This window comes from Mus caroli, chromosome 12 (assembly GCF_900094665.2).
Source record: "Mus caroli chromosome 12, CAROLI_EIJ_v1.1, whole genome shotgun sequence".
Taxonomy (NCBI): domain Eukaryota; kingdom Metazoa; phylum Chordata; class Mammalia; order Rodentia; family Muridae; genus Mus; species Mus caroli.
In genome coordinates this window covers 51,501,174-51,518,581 of record NC_034581.1, presented here as the reverse complement: position 1 = coordinate 51,518,581, position 17,408 = coordinate 51,501,174, and the positions used below count along the sequence as shown (strand labels likewise).

The 17,408-nt window shown below is 40.4% G+C and overlaps 1 non-coding gene across 1 annotated transcript; it reads left to right on the top strand.

Annotated features, from left to right (window-relative positions):
• Window positions 1-16,328: 16,328 nt before the first annotated feature.
• On the top strand, window positions 16,329-16,435 carry LOC115032916. The gene has a single exon (XR_003838560.1). It is a non-coding gene; the product is annotated as a U6 spliceosomal RNA (small nuclear RNA).
• The last annotated feature ends 973 nt before the right edge of the window (window positions 16,436-17,408 follow it).

Genomic DNA, 17,408 nt, shown 5'->3' with positions numbered 1-17,408 from the left:
CAGATGCTTTGTGCAATCAATGAGCTAAGGGAGCCAGGTTCGGGGACTTTTGTGGGCAGGGGTCAGAGACAAGGATAATTTTAGAGTCTTCCTTAGAACACTTACTGAAGACTCTACATAAATTCCTCAGGTACTTGAAACTATTAATGGAGACTACACCCATGGAAAGCTGTTAGCATTTGCTCACAGGACAGAAATGGAACAATGAATGAATTACAGTTAAGTGAGGGAAAGTCGATATCAATCATTTCGTCTGGGTTAGAAAGCTAAGTCTGTAAATGCCGCTATGTAAGAAATCAGAGAGGACTTAGCAGAAATCCCTTGTTCTCATCAGACTCCGTGTCTTATTACAGAAAGACAAAAGACAAGTTGCTCTCACCATTTCCCTAATTTCAGCAGATAATTCTGTACAGAGTGGTGGTGGTGGCTTTCGGGTCTTTCTGTGTGTGACTTATCATTCACAGGATTTTAGGATGGGAGGACATCCTAAAATATAGGATAGAATACCAACCTATTGACTTAGAGCAAAATCTTCTCCACTGACTGACCTTAAGACTAAAACTAAATGGCCATTGTTTCAAAAATTGACTCAAGACCAGTGGCACGTGCCTGTAATCCCAATATTCTGGAGGCTGAGGCAGGAGTTCAAGACCAACTTAGTCAACACAGTGAAACTCCAGCTTTAAAAAAAAAATCACCCAAACTAATAACCACCTTCCTTTTTAAAAAACTACTATTGTGTGTGTGTGTGTGTTGGGGGGATGTGTAAGTGTGCACAGGTGTGTGTGTGTACAGGTGTGTGTGTACAGGTGTGTGTGTGTGTGTGTACAGGGATATATGTACAGGTGTGTGTGTGTGTGTGTGTGTGTGTGTGTGTGTGTGTGTTCAGGTATCATTGTCCATGTGGGAACCTGTGAAAGCCAGAGGCCAACATCAGGATGTCTTCCTCAATCACTTCCCCACCTTATTCTTGGAGACAATCTTGCACTAAACAATACTCACTGATCTGCTAGACTGACTGGACAGCACACCCTGGGGCTCAGCCTGTCCATTCCTCCTCACACTAGAATTACAAATGCTTGAACAAGTTCACCCACTTAGACAGCATGTCTTCCACCAGTCCCCTAGACTCTCCTTTCTACAGAGTAACCAAACTGGGAGGAAGGAAGACAGAAGAGTCCCAAATAGGAATTGCCTCTGACCTTGGCTCTAAGTCTTCCTCTACCGCTTGAGAGGAAAGGAGATGCTGATAGTGTTGGTATAGGCTCTACTACTCTCACATGGCCACCCAGTTCTCTCACATGGCCACCCAGTTCAGAAAGCGACTAAGTTATATTCATCCCAAAACACAAAACTAACACTGATCACATTTAAGGCATCAATACAAACACATAATGAGCATTCTCCCATGTATTCTGAGATTGTTATTGTTGTTGTTGTTATAAACAAGTGCTCTTTACATGGAAAGAATTATATATATTTTTTAACCTTTCTTCCTTTTGGCTCTAAACCAGAATTAGTTGGGCTTTGTGTCAATTCTAGTCTTAAGAGACAAATCCTTTCATTGAAAGAAAATCTTGCTCTGAGTATCCCACGCTCAGCTGCTGGATAAAAAGAACTCCCTGGAAAATATATGCAAAGACAGTATTTTAGTTCAATGCAGCTGATTCCAGATATGCACGTGGGTGGATTGATCTCCCGGGCAGCAGTATTCCATGGATCTACTCTTTCATGAAATAATTTCCCTCCTGCTTCCTAAGCTTCCAAATAAACATCTAGTTTTATTTTCTTCCTTCAACAAATGACATTTACATAGGGGAATCACTTTTTATCAAGGTATTCAGACAGTATGATTTTTAAAAGCCAAGTATCAGCTGAAGCCTTTGTATACAAATCTTTTTCTTTAAGAAAGAAAAAGCCAACGGTGCCAAGATTCCTAGCAAGCCCATTACCTGGTAGACACCCTGAAGGCTTGTCTGTACCCCAGAGCTTGCCAAGCTCTGGTTGCCATCTTCCTGGATGGCCTTTGAAGTTGTAATGTGTTTGCACTTCAAAGCGGTACCAAGACAATAATAGGGATGTAGAGAGTGGTCCTATTGACCAATCCAGGAAATGTTAGGCATATGTTATGAGCCTAAATGGTTTTCTGTTTCACCATCAAAATCTTCTATGACCAAAAGATTAAAACTAGGCAGAGTGCATGGTATTCATTAATATGGTCATTAGTGAGCTCCATGTAGCAAGTATCAATGAAATCTCTATGCTTTCTAATGAACATGGCAGAAGCAAACAGCCGCCCCTTAATGTGATTGCTTCAAGGCTGTTCTCCTCTCCCTATATTGTGTCTTCCTTAGGACCATTTACCATGTCAAATGAGCCTCCTGTCTCCCCAGGTTCCACGGACAGGAGTTGAATAGTCTCTTGTACTAAATCAGCAGTTTTAATTAAAATGTATATGCTCTCAAGAAACAATAAATTGACTTCATACCTTAGTACAATCTTCTATATCAAAAGGTCTGATAAAGTCTTCAACTTAAAAAGTAATCAGTAACCAAGACCCAAATCTAAAAGAAAGCCTGAAATAGCACTTAAGGAAGCAGTGCAGAGCCCACCAGACCTAAGTAAAGACTTTGCTTCTGTTTTCCAGTCCCTTTTTGTTTGGTTACTATGACAACCTGTTTGTGTGGGGGTAACTTGGAATGTATAAGAATTTGCTGCAGTTGAATGCCTTTGTCCTATTGACCAGTATGATAGGCAATAGTGAAACTAGACAGAAATAAAAGAGGGGGGAGGGCACTGGTGGTGTGGACAAAACCAACATGTTATTTGGGAACCATAAATTAATAACTAACAACAACAACACAAAGTTCATTACCTTTCCCAAGTATTTTCAGAGTTGCTGTGAAGGAGGCTTCCACGTCTTCTGGGCAGTGGTTACTTCCGATGTACCATGGCCTGTGAATTCTCACTTTCGTAACCTTCTGAACTACTCTTTAGTTGTAAGGCATAGGTGGCACTTCACTTTGCTTTCATTATTCTGCTTCTGATGAGTCATGAGTCTTTATGAACCTGCCAGTATCCTTCACTGCAGGAACAGCATCCTGATACCAAGGCAGTGCGGTAGAACAGACAAACTCTGGAATAAGAGTTAGGTGCAATCGATTGTAGTCTTGATTCAGGAACTGATCAGTTGTGCAGCATTTCAAGAAGTCTCACTATTAACACACTAAGGTTTGGTTAATGTAAGATTAATGCACTTTTAAAGGTTTTATAATTAAGCAGAAAATGACAGCATACAACTGTGATTCCAGTACTCAAGAGACTGAGGTAGGAGGACTACAAACTCAAGGCTAGTCTGTGTAGTGAGTCCCTGTCTCCAAACAAGTACACACACACACACACACACAAACACACACACACACACAGAGAGAGAGAGACAGAGAGACAGAGACACAAAGAGACAGAGAGACAGAGACAGAGACAGACAGACAGACAGACAGACAGACAGACAGAGACAGACAGACAGACAGAGTCAGAGAGACAGAGACACAGACAGAGAGACAGAGAGACAGACAGACAGAGACAGAAAGACAGACAGACAGAGACAGACAGACAGAGACAGAGACACAGAGACACAGACAGAGAGACAGAGACACAGAGAGACAGAAACAGACAGAGACAGAGACACAGAGACACAGACAGAGAGACAGAGACAGAGAGAGACAGGCAGAGTGAGAGAGGCAGAGAGACAAAGAATGTTATAATTAATGTGTTATCTATAGTATTGAACCTACATGTGTTTATTATCATATCCTGAGTTCAACTGTTTATTTTAAATTCTGTCTCAGTCAATATTAATAAATGGATGATTAAGATGATGCTGATACTCAGGAGACATTATCACTTTGATGTAGGCTATCAAACTGTACATTTTAAAACCCTGATTGGAATGGCTGACAGTAGACAGCTTCTAAGATAAACAGAAGAGGCAAGGTAGATAGATGTTTGTAGTTACACTGACAAAGAGAAGAAATAAGAACATCAGTATACCCTTAAAAACCTGCTTTAGCCACATCACACGAGAGTAAGCAGGGCAGCCTTACTATAGAGTCTCACCTAGACGCAAACTCAGGATCACAGAGAAGCTGTTTGCTTGACATATCCTCACTGCTTCTCTTTAAGGCAGCATCTATTAAAGTTTAGTTCTATTGCTAGACGTACCCCATGGGTTCAAATCTCAGCCATTGTTTACACTTCAGAGATAATCTAACTTCTTCTCTACTCACAGTAATCACAAGTGCTTTAAGACTGTCAGCAGGCTGCTGGAGGTGGCTAGCCACGGAAGCTGTTTCAGCAACTCCAAGAATAAGACACACCAAACTCCAAAGCTGCCCATCCATGATCAGGCAGCTTTCATTGTTAGGTAATTCTTACACACACTAACACTAGATTATTCTTGTAGGTTATTGTATACCATAGCCCCAGACTACTCTCTCTCTCTCTCTCTCTCTCTCTCTCTCTCTCTCTCTCTCTCTCTCTCTCTGTATGTCAATTCTTTGAGTTCAAAAGTCACCAAACTAAACACTATTCTTTTCTCTGACTTGTATAGAGTTACCGTCATAATTAATTCCACCGGCATGCTTACCTCCTGATTAGGGTTATATGCTGGAGAGGCAATGATTAGGCAAACATTTTATTGATTCTTTGTGAATTTCACTTCATGCACCTCAATCCCATTCATCCCTCTGTCCTTTCACACTTGCAACCACCCCCCAAAGAGATCAACAACAACAACAACAACAAAGGGAGGGAAATAACATTAAAAACGGCAACATCTATTTACCCCCTCTGTGAACCGCTGGAGTCTGTGAAAGACCTGATATGGAATTTGTTTGTTCTTCTGGGTCTGGATCTCTTCATTTAAAAGAACACTTTCCAGTTCTGTCAGAAGATAGTCCATGAATGCAGTCAGGTGAGGATTCTGAGTGTTTGCGAAAGAACTACATGCAAACAAGACAAAGATTCTTGTGACCTCGGTTTCTTCAAAAACACAGAATTTGGGGGGAATATGCTTTGCCCTCCTCCCAGGTGAGCAGATAGGAGTGAGTTCACTTTATTCACTACAAATGACTATTGATTGTTGGTATGCCTCTATGGAAAAACAAAAACAAAAACAAAAATAAAAAGGTGTTTTCACCACATGCAACTTGTCCTTGGGATTGACACTTAACCCTCAAGGAATAAATTGATGCTCCGAATAGAGTTGGCTATTGCACGAGACTTTAGTCCCTTTCATTTTTAGGGCCCTGCTCTCCCAGGTTCATGCCACCAACTAGAGCATTAAGCAAGTGCTACCAGGAAGCAGGAGCCTAAAGCCAGCTGTGACATAAGAGAGTGAGGGCTGAGCGTGATGGGCAGAGACCAGGGAAAGCTGGGGCACAGTGGGGAAAGGGAATTTGTTTACCTGTCCTTCTCCAGCCTCAGGAGCTGCACTTGGGATTTCCAGTGCAATTTCAGCAAAATCAAAATGTTTATCTGATTAGGCACTAACCAATCTATGTAAAACTCTAGAAGGAAAGACGACATTGGACAGTCCTTGTATATTATCTCAAGAGGCAAAGGAAGAATTACTTGAATCTAGACAAAAAAAAAAAAGACATCTGTGTATCCTTATGGATCTGTCATGGCCTTTAAACTTATTTTCCTCACTAAGGTGTCTCCCATGGATAATATAGCACAAGAAGATAAAGCTTTGGGATGGATCTATTTACACCATAACCTTACTCTTCTTGCTCAGTTAGTAAATCAGGGACGGACCTCAAGTCAACAATTATATGGGTTTGGTCCTTGCTGTATTATATTAACCCTAACTAGCAATTTGTTTTTCAAGAGTGGTACAGAACTCTGGATTTTTGTTTTGTTTTATTTTGGTTTGGCTTGGTTTGGGGGTTTGTTGTTGTTGTTGTTGTTGTTGTTGTTGTTGTTTGTCTGGTTGGTTGGTTGGTTGGTTTGGGGGTTTGGGGGTTGGTTTTTCAAGGCAAGATCTCTCTGTGTGTAGGCTTGGCTGTCCTGAAATGTGATCTGTAGATCAAGCTGACCTTGAAGTCCCAGAGATCTTCCTGCCTCTGCCTCCTGAGTGCTGGAATTAAAGACTGTACCACCACCCCTGGCTGAATTTTCAAATTTCATTTGGGTTACTGTGGAAAAATAGGAAATCGTTATCCATCTGGCAAACTATGGGATTTTTCTCATACAAACTGAATTTGTAATTGCAAAACTTATCCAACCTCCTTCCATTCCATAGCAGACACTCATTTTATCGATGGTTTATCTCAGAGTTTAAGAGGGATTCATGGTTCAGATAGTAATCAATCTATTAGTCCTTCTTTGTCTTTAGTCCAACATGTGTCTATTTTGATTCATCTATTTTGGTTAATTCATAAACCCTTCAATATTGTTTCAGTTTCTACTTATGCTGTAGAATTATTTCCAGCGATAGACTTATACTTGTTCAAACTCTAACCTCCCTGGTTTTGTTGCAGAAGGAAATAAGCAAGCTGACATATTCACCTGCTCTATTTTTACTTCTCAAAAAAAAATGGCAAGGGGTCTGCATCTGTCACTGCAGATGAATCCACTGAAATGTTATAGATTTCTCTTCAGCTCCTCCAGCCCCAGACCTTCAGAGGTGACGGGGAGAGTGAGGAGACACTGAGAGATAGCAAACCTGCCGTGAAAGGAAAGGAGATGGGGACCACATCAGCAGGAGTCAGGTCTGCCCACCAAGGCCAAGTGAAGGCTCTGTGTGCCAAGGAAGAAGTTACTTCGCTACTGACTCTGTTATCGACGGCCCTTAGGACCATGATAGACTCACTCGTTCATCTGGGGAAGGGCATGCATTTAATTTTTCCTTGAGATTTAAATTACTTCCCATGTGCATAGGATGTCATAACATTTGTATTCCTATTCATGGCAAATATGGATTTACATTCTACAAGACACCAGAACTACTAATCATATGGATCTTTTTTCAAGCTATTCTCTAGATTTTCCTGATCAATAGAATAATGAATTGAAGCAGATGCTGTGGACCGGTTCTGTATACTGGCATGTTCCTGGAAGCTCACTCAGATTATTTTTCTATACAACCCAGATCTATGACCTGCAGTGGCTGGGTCCTCCTACATCAGCCATTCTAGAAAGTGTCCCTCATACTTGCCTACAGACGCTCTGATGAAAGCATTTTCTCCATTGAGGTTCCCTCTTCTCAGAGGTTCAGTCTTCTCTAACTTGTATCAAATTGACCAGCACAGTTGGTGAAAGTTTTGATATTTTTTGTCCTTGTCATTATATTGGATTCAATTTAACAATGCACTTAATTCTATTGTCAATTTCATTAACCTGTTTGTTGTCTTAAGTTTTCTGTAAAAATAAAATGCCAGATTATCCTCAACCCTACAAAAAGAGGAGGAAAAGAGGAAGAAAAAAGAGGGAGAGAAGAAAAGATGGAAGGAAGAAAGAAAGGAATGAAGGAAAGAAGGAAGAAAAAGGGAGGAAAGGAAGGAGTGAAGGAAGAAAGAAAGGAAGGAGAGAAGAAAGGAAGGAAGCTAGACAGGAAGCTAGGTAGGAAAGATAGATAGATAAATAGATGATAGATAGATAGATAGATAGATAGATAGATAGATAGATAGATAGATAGAGTTATCTGAAAATAATGACAATATTCTCTCCTCCCTCCTAGGCCGTTTGTGTTTTGTGTTTGTTGCCTTCCGTAGGATTGGCAAGCATAATTACTTTTGCAAGGATTCTCAAGCCACCCCCTCACTCATTCAGCCTCCCTTGATAATGAGACCACAGATTCCAGCTGGTAAATCATCTCCTCTTCTCAGTTTGGGAAAGCATCTATTGAGTTTCTCTAGAACCTCTCATTTTCCTCAATATCATTTTAAAAATTCTTAGCCCAAACATTTTCAGAATTTTCTAAATGGGATCGTGCACATATCCCGAGGCAATGTTAAGTGGTCAGTGGTATGCTTTGAGTTGGGTTATAGCAGGATTCAGGTGAAGCCGTTGAAAAAGCTGGAGAAAGGTAATCAATGAAGCCATAGTTGAACCTACGTAGCTGTGTGTAAGCCAAATATATGTATTCCAATTCTAATATGGATTTGTTCCCACCAGCATTGACGATAATAGAGTTACCCTCTCAGACGCCATGGTGGGGGGTGGGGTGGGGGAGAATGCAGAGCTGCAGAGGTAACCACAGCTCTGGTCAGATGCCAAGTAACATACAAGGATGAAAAGCCCTGACGCCCAAGTTCGTCCAACATGGCTATGGTTTATTCAAAGTCAAATCAACAGATGGTGTCTGGTTTGTACCTGCTGCATGAGGAAAGGAGCACCCTAAAAAAAAAAAGTCCCTGTGCAATCATTCTGTCACTGTTCAAAGGCATTCAGTAACTGACCAATTACAAATGCTTCCAGAACAAGCCTACTCGGCCATGCCGTGGACATTACACGTTTGTTTACTAGTCAATTATAGTAAATTGCCTGTATGTACTCTTCTTCATTATGTTAATTATACATATCATTACTTTTTTTTTGTTTTGTTTTGCTTGGCTGTATTTTAGTGTCTATCCAGTTAGAGACACTGACACCGAAACAAAAAATTGGCACGTAGTTGGAATGGACTATAACTCAGAATCAAATTTAAATATTTTATTGTGAAGACGAGTAAATTATATCCTGGCACACTGTCACACGCCTGTAATCCCAACAGTCAGGAGTCTGAAACTAGAAGATTGTAAGTTCAGAGCCAGCCTGGGATGCACAGTGAGACCCTTCGACAAGGACAAAAGAACAAGAGAAAGAAAGGGAAAAGGAAGTTGTTGTAATATTAAACACACACACACACATTTGCCCATATAGTGTTTATTAAATTCACTGCTTAAAGAATGTATTTATTGTCTCAGAAAACCAAGAAAAAAATCAAAACATCTCAGCTGGGCAGTGGTGGTGCATGCCTGTAATCCCAACACTTGGGAGGCAGAGGCAGATTTCTGAGTTCGAGGCCAGCCTGGTCTACAGAGCGAGTTTCAGGACAGCCAGAGCTATACAGAGAAACCCTGTCCCGAAAATCCAAAAAAAAAAAAAGAAGAAAAAAAAAAGAGAGAGAGAGAGATCAAAGAATATATTTATAACTTTACATGTTATATATAAACATGTTTGAATATGTGATTACGAGATATTGGGCAGAGGTGAAGATGATGATTATCGAAAGCTGCTGTGTTCTTCAGAATAAATAAGCAGCTTACCTCTCTCCACCTTTATGCAGACACTCAAAGAAACAAGGACAGGTAGAGAAAGGAAGGCATGGAAGATGTGATGGGGAGGGGACTCCGAGCTCCTATCCTGTTTTAAGCTATGACGTCCACCTTTCCTCCTCCACAGCTAGCCTACCCACTTACTTCTTGTGATGACTCTTATCTGGCAACCTCAAGTGCCACCTTCATAATTGCTTAAAAAATCATAATTACAACAAGAAAAGAACAAATACTACTGATTATTTTACTCCATCCATCCTGGGATGTGGAAACCATTAATCAGTTTAAGAATTCTATTTTCCTGCTGGTTGAGGTTAATTAATAATTTGGGCCACTAAATAACTTTTCAGCGAAAAACCAAAGAAGGAAAAGAACAGCCACTGAGAAGAAACGGGTAAAGTAAGCACGCAGTGGTGAGGTAAGCACGCAGAGGTGAAGTAAGCACGCAGTGGTGAGGTAAGCACGCAGAGGTGAAGTAAGCACACAGAGATGAGGTAAGCACACACGCTGTTGTGAGGTAAGCATGCCATGGTGAGATAAACACGCTGTTGTGAGGGAAGCACCCAGTGGTGAGGTAAGCACGCAGAGGTCAGGTAAGTGTGCCGTGGTGAGGTAAGCACGCAGTGGTGAGGCTTGTGCGGGTTTAAAGAAGAAAATGTTCAGCACGCAGTGGTGTCGAGGTAAAGTAAGCACGCCGTGGTGAGGTCCGCACGCAGAGGTGAGGTAAGCACACAGAGCTGAAGTAAGCAAGCCGTGGTGAGGTAAGCACGCAGAGGTGAAGTAAGCACGCAGAGGTGAGGTAAGCACGCCGTGGTGAGGTAAGCACGCCGTGGTGAGGTAAGCACGCAGAGGTGAGGTAAGCACGCCGTGATGAGGTAAGCACGCAGAGGTGAGGTAAGCACCCAGAGGCGAGGCTTGCGTGGGTTTAAAGAGGAAAATGCTCAGCACACAGTGGTGAGGGTAACCACATGTTTAAAGCACAAACCGCAGACACGTTCATAAGCCACGTTTCCTACCTTTTCTAGAACATGGATCCTAGACGTGCTCGTTGTTCTCTTTCACATCGCACACACACTGAAAACTTTCATTCTGAGTTTCTATTTCCTAGAAGTGGGGTGAGGGGCGAGAGCTGGTTATTATTCCTAAACCCATTGAAATTGCATTTGTGGCATCAAAATGGATTTTTTTTTTAAAGCAGGATGTTGGATTGATGGCAAAGCAGCTGCTCCACAACAAACGAAAGCAAAAATTAATAAGAGACCTTAGCAAAGAAAGACCATTGGTTCTGCACACCCAGAGCAAATCGGCTGGATTCAGAAGAGCACACTTTGATCTTTTCCAGACTAATTACCGCTCTGTGGCTTGACTGTTTTGTGCATTAGTTGCCCTTCATACAGAACCGAAACTGCCCTAGTACACAGCTGTAATACGAATGAAAATTTGACGTTCAGTAAACAAAGCGTGGCAAGGGTCATTCTCTCGGCACAATAACTGCATAATACAATTTTAGAATGCCTTTTGTATACCAAAAATATGACACATTTTAAGGCTGTTTTGAACTCAGAGTAAGCAGTCAAGGCTGTTTGTAAAGGAGAGAGAAATTGTTCCCAACTCTGATCTATAAATATAGATTGAAATAGTTTATCTCAGCATTGTAGAAATGCTGAGGAATTTACATATTTAGAGAAATAAATGTGTTCATTTTTAGAGGATGATTTCTCATTTGTCTATAAGGTTAATTGGGAGCAAATTCCCTAAGTAGCTGTTTGCAATGGTGATAATGGTGTTTATTCATCCTTCTGGATCCTGGATTTTCTCCTACAAAGAATTCAGATTATTCTATGCATAGACTGTCTAAATAATTATTTAATTTTGTATCTGTTGAAAATACTGTTTAACCAGTATATTTTTGAAACACCAACATAGCATTTTAATGTAAAATAATGTATTTAGAACAGAGGCTGTAACTTGCTGACAGAAAACTCCTTGACATATGTACAGTCCAGGGTTTTATCTCCAGCATGGCAAACATGTATTTTAAATGTTTATATATTTAGAAAACATCATAACTGTCGAAGCATAAACCCACTTCTGCACTAGGAATGCATCTGGCCCGTAATTGGCTTGTCTTTTTCAAAGCATGCTTATAAAAAGCGTATACCATAGTGCACCTGTCTGTGTTTATGTTTTCCTTGTTTCAACCAGCATGGTCAGTCATGGTCCTAAATATTAAGTGGAAAAATCCAGAAGTAAACAGTAAGTTTTCCATTGGAGAGTACTCTGAATAGTGCGGTAAACTCTCTCACACTATCCCCCTCTGCCTGCTTCCTGTGAGTTGGCTCAGTAGCCATCTTGGTTTTTAGTTCATCAGTCTTGATTGGCAATGTTTGTGTCCCAGTAACCTTTGGTTCATTTAGTAATGCAAGAATAATTCAAAGGAGGCACTGGGCATAAAACATGGAACAAATTTACACTGTGCTCCGCAGCAATGCTGCAGGCCATATGGGGAACACTGTTATGGTATAGGACTCTGTTTCAGCATCCTTTGGTGGCGTTGAATATACACCCTGCTGTGTTTGTAACATAGTTCTGATTATGCTTTAACAAGTTGTCACCACATGGATCATGTAACCCAGTACATTGAGAGGGTTTTATATTATAACATTTGATTCAGGTTGTGTTTAAACCAACTTAACTTTGGATCAAGAGAACCTTGACTCTTGTATTTCCAACGTATACATTTATGCAACTTCAAAAACATACTCCAAAAGCCAAAGCATTCACAATAAGTCGACCATTTAATGCAGAAATATTTCAAATTAGAGAACTATTTGAACAGAGAAGGGGGTTCTATGAAAAACATTCCCCAGCAGGACTTGACAAGAAAGAAAGAAAGAAAGAAAGAAAGAAAGAAAGAAAGAAAGAAAGAAAGAAAGAGAGAGAGAGAGAGAGAGAGAGAGAGAGACAGAGACAGANAGAGAGAGAGAGAGAGAGAGACAGAGACAGAGACAGAGACAGAGACAGAGACAGAGACAGAGAGAAAGGAAGGAAGAAAGAGAAGAGAAGAGAAGAGAAGAGAAGAGAAGAGAAGAGAAGAGAAGAGAAGAGAAGAGAAGAGAAGAGAAGAGAAGAGAAGAAAAGGCTACACTTCTGTTTTACTGTATCTCAAACTTTTGATAGGAAGAGGTTCATCTAATTAACTGCTCATTAGAAATGGGAAGGCGAGGTTAGTAAAGGTTGATTAATGGCAGCTTTCCAAATGCCTCGTTTTCTCTGATTCACTTACCTATATCTACACCTAACAGAACGGCTCTCCTGAGGAGACAGTTCCCTACTCACAGTAAAAGATGTAAGAGTTCAACACAATAGATTTTCAGTGTGCTCAGGAGAGGCCAGGAACTACAGTCTAAGCACCATGTGGAAAGACAGAAATGCACAGGCAGAACCCAGCCAAGCAGATTGGAGTTACAGGGGATCTGTAATGCTTTTTCTCTCGGACGCACTCAAAGCCAACCTCTGAGAACAAATCAGCCCACAGAACAGCAAGAATGGAGAGAAGGGAACGGGAACCTATCTGGAAGTCACCTGAGTTTTGGGTTTTTTTGGGGTTTTGTTTTTTTTTTTTTTTACTGAAAGTGACCACAAAATGTTATTTGGACTTCTGAATGTTTACTCTCATGAAGTATATAACAAGCCAGTTCTTTTTTCTTCTTCTTCTAAGATTATCTTACAATGACTCTCAGGAGTATTTTTGCTTAAATTTCCAGCTAGTCTCTAGCTGCTAGAGAGAGATTAAAGCATTATGTTCCAGGCAGGCTGCTTGTTATTGTTGTTATTGTTGTTGTTGCTGTTGCTGTTGCTGTTGCTGTTGTTGTTGCTGCTGCTGCTGTTCCCCCAAAGGTATTCATGCTTTGGGGCTACAAGAATTTACTGATGCCTTGGCTAAATTTGCTTTCTTTCTTGGGATCATTAATTAGTTTCTCTTTCCATTTGGTTTTTGTGTCCAGATCTGCTTCCAGATTTACATAGGACATGCTCAGCAACAAAGCATTCCGAGATATTTTCTTTTTCCTTTTAGAGAATGTGTTTTATCTAAACATCCAAATTAAAGATCCCTTTCACCTTAGCTTACTCAAAAGTTAAAATATATATATATTCCTTGAGATAGAAACATTTTTACAACAACAATAAAAAAATCACAATTTTGGAAATCAGATATTAGATTTTATTTGCAAAAGACACTCCATAGTTTCTTAATGATCCCATAAAATCCGTTCTGTACAGTCAATTTCAGGTTCCCTAAATGGTTAATGTTTTAAGCCTATGCCTTGGGGTTATCACAGTCACAGGTTCCGTTTTAATTAAACACCTAATTATAAGGACACTGTTCATAAAGAGCAATGTATATGACTCAGAATGGAATAAGGGGTCTCTATCTATGTTCCCCTTTTACACAGTTTTTGGAACACTGTCTGGGTTGGGGGTAGGGCATGGCCTAAGATTTGTCAATGAGCTCAACTGTAGGCAGGTATTTTTGCTGAGTATGCAAATTGGTCACCACTCTGAGCTTCGTGTTTTGGTGCAAGAGAACATAGCGGTTGGCATCTGCTTCCTAGAAATGCCCCATGAAGCACCACGCCCTCTCGGGTCGTGTTGTAGCTCTCACTAACATTACTTCTTCCCTCCTGGCAAGGATCTAACTCCATCCAGAGCAGAAGAGAGAAAAAAAAAGTCTCAACCTTTGGGTGAAAAGTGAGTGCTTTCAGAAAATCCCATAAAAAAAAAAAAAAGACTCAACATATAATGGGGCTTTTAACTGCTCCCTAAGCCATTTTTCTTCTTCTTCAGGTTGGAGGTTACAAGGTACTTTTTAAAATGGTTTTAACACTTGCCGGTCACTGAGAAGATTAAAGGCATAAACTGCTGAGGCTGGGTGGCAAGGCTGCTACCAAAGGCTTTGCACCACCACCGTACCAATGCCTTCTTTTCGTTTCTCTGTATTCAGGAGCTTACAAACAAGATTTGAAATGTTCACGATTCATCCAGACCCAGTGTGGAGCCAGCGTGTGTCACATTCCATCAGAGAGCGAGGGTGGAGGGCTCAGTGCCCTCTGGCCTTACGAAAGTTATTGCACATTTTTCTTTCCCATCTGTAAAGTGGGGATAAAAGATAGCTTTGGAGAATAAGGCTTGACAAGGGTGAATGAATAAAATTGTACCTTCAAATGGTTTGAAGTTAGACCGAATTTTAGTGAAGAGGAAAAAAAAAGCTTCCATAGACGCAGTAAGAATGAAATCCCTCCAGTCTTTTGCTCTGAACAAATTGAGCGATGATCGTTTGTATCTAAAATGTGTACACAATTCTACCATAAAAGCTGTGGTGTAACCCAGGAGTTTAGTGCAAACGAAGTACTTGGTTAAACAGAAAACACTACCCTTGTAAGGATGCTAGTACTAGCACTAAGTACTTACCTAGTACTCGGCAGTGTAAATCAAACCTTGGGCTATAGAAGCTTTTGCCTTCATTTTATAAATGGTTAACTCGAGACACTATGTCACTGGGCCACACCACCCAGCAAGGGGGGGAAAGCACAGACAAGCAGGGAGATCATCTGACTTCCAAGCCTGTGCACATCCACAGCAAGCAAGGGCTGACAATAATCTGCTTTTCCCTGTGTCCTGCTCTGATTGGCAATTTATACCTCCCAAAATGTCATGTTATTATGAATTAGAAAGCTGAAGAATAGGCTTGTTTTGTCCAAAAGGAGACTCTTTTTCTAAGTTGCTTTTCTTGTGCAGTACTTTAATTTTTATTTTAACTTACTCATTATTATTATTTTAAGGGTTTTAAGGGTAGCTCAAGCTTCCCTTGAACTCACTACATAGCCAATACTAGCCTTGAACACCCAATCCTCCTATCTCCATGTTCCAAATGGTAGATTTACAGTTGCAGGAAGTAAATAACATGCCCTAAAAGAAAATTTTCATATTCATATTTTGTTGCTCATGTGAGGGTAATAAGTATTATACACTCCACATGAAAAAAAACTCATTAGTAGTTCTATTTGAAGGTTTAGTAATTATCAGCTAACAGTAATTACATGTAGGGACAGTGATGTCATAGAGAAAGTGAAGGTACTTGCTGCTAAGCCCAAAGACCCGAGTTCAACCCCAGTTCCCAGGAAAAAGAGAAACAACTCACACAAGTTTTCCTCTGTCCTCCACTTGAGTGACATGGCTTGAACACTCTCTCTCTCTCTATCTCTCTCTCTCTCACACAAAATAATTTAATTTAAATGAAAAGGGATTTGTGGGCTGGAGAGATGGCTCAATGGTTGGGAGCACTGGCTGCTCTTCAGAGGTCCTAAGTTCAATTCCCAGCAACCACATGGAGGTGCACAACCATCTGTATGCCCTTTTCTGATGTGTTTCAAGACAGCTACCATATACATAATATAAATAAATAAATAAATATTTAAAAAGAAAGAAAGGGGATTTGCACCTACATCTATGCCACCAGAAAATATTAGTGGCAGCCGCATTTTGTATTCAAATCGCTAGGTACTTGTCAGTTCTACACAAAATCTTTTTCTCATCCGAAGTGTTGCTGGTGTGAAAAAGATAGGCATATGGGCTATCAAATATTTCACTGGATAATTCTAGTTAAGAATTTTCAAGACCCAGGGTTACAGGTGTGACTAAGTGCTCAAGCCCTTGACTTTAATCTCCAGGTTGAACAAAGGAATGCACCTTATAAAACTCCTTTTCAAACGTGCTTTTCTGTCCTGTCTGTTTTGACTTATTTGAAACAGGGTCTTGCCTGGGTTATGCTGAGCTGGACAATTACAACAATTACAGGTGTTGCCACCATGCCTGGCTCCAAAGACGCATCTTAATACTGTCTTACGGCAGTTATTCATTCATCCCATTACCCCCTTATGAGATAAAGGAATACCAGAAAGGGGGATAAAACTATGTAGATTCTTATTAAAATGTGAGCAGACAGATGTACTCTCTCTGGCAACACATAATCTAAAACTGGAGCAGTATAGAGAAGATTAGCATGGGCCCCGTGCAAGGATGACATGAAAATTCATGAAGTGTTCCATATTTTTCTTTAAAAAGGGTGGGGTTGTTTAAACAGATGAAAGACAACCCCAACCATTTAAGGCTACTCCTGACTTCAAACACATTTGAGAAAACCTAATGTAAATATCCACCACTGCAGTCTGCGCTTCAGAGGTGTGTAATTAATTTTGTGGCTGAAGATTTTTAAGAAGGACTAAAACATCACTACAGCAACCCGATGAGCCGTGATTACCGAGCCTTGCATGACAGTGCCAGAGAAATACTTTCTGATATCAAAATATTTTCCTCATTCTGCCATTACACTGAAGTCTGAAGTCATTTTTTAAAAAGATTCAGAGCTGTGTTTTGAAGAAACTTGGTGTGAACTTTGCTAACAACGATCCAAATAAGTTTTTGGATTACTCTCCGGAGAAATTGCAGCATTTCACGCAAGCGGTACCCACTTTACTCTGGTGAAATGAAAATCTCTATTCTGCTCTTCTTTGCATGTCTCTTTAAAACCTAAACCAGAAGAATGGGTCACGCTTGGGGACATTTTCTTTTTTAATCTTCTTGGGTCTTCCACTCTGTTTCTAAAGCAATACTTAGTGTTAACTAGGTTGCAATTTCATTTGAAAGGAATTGAACAGGCTTTCCAGAACTAGGGAAAGATTGAGAGTAGTTTGGCAGCTACCTTTAAACATGCAAGGATCTGGGAAGGCAGCACACCTAGATTTAATACAGATAATGTTTGGTTCTTTGAGATAGAGATGATGTCATTCTGATACTGGCAAAAAGGATGCATAAGACATACTTTCCTCTCTTTGGATAAGCAGAGTTTTCTCTGTAGCATTTTATTATACTGAGAATGTGAAAGCCACTAGTGAATTTCTCACATGGTGACAACAGAAACATCTGGTTTTGTTTTGAATTCAAATGGTTAACTGTGTACAATAGCTTTTTTTTCTGCCTATAATTGAAGTGTGAAAATCAAGGCATGTGGTAAAATTTATTAGCACA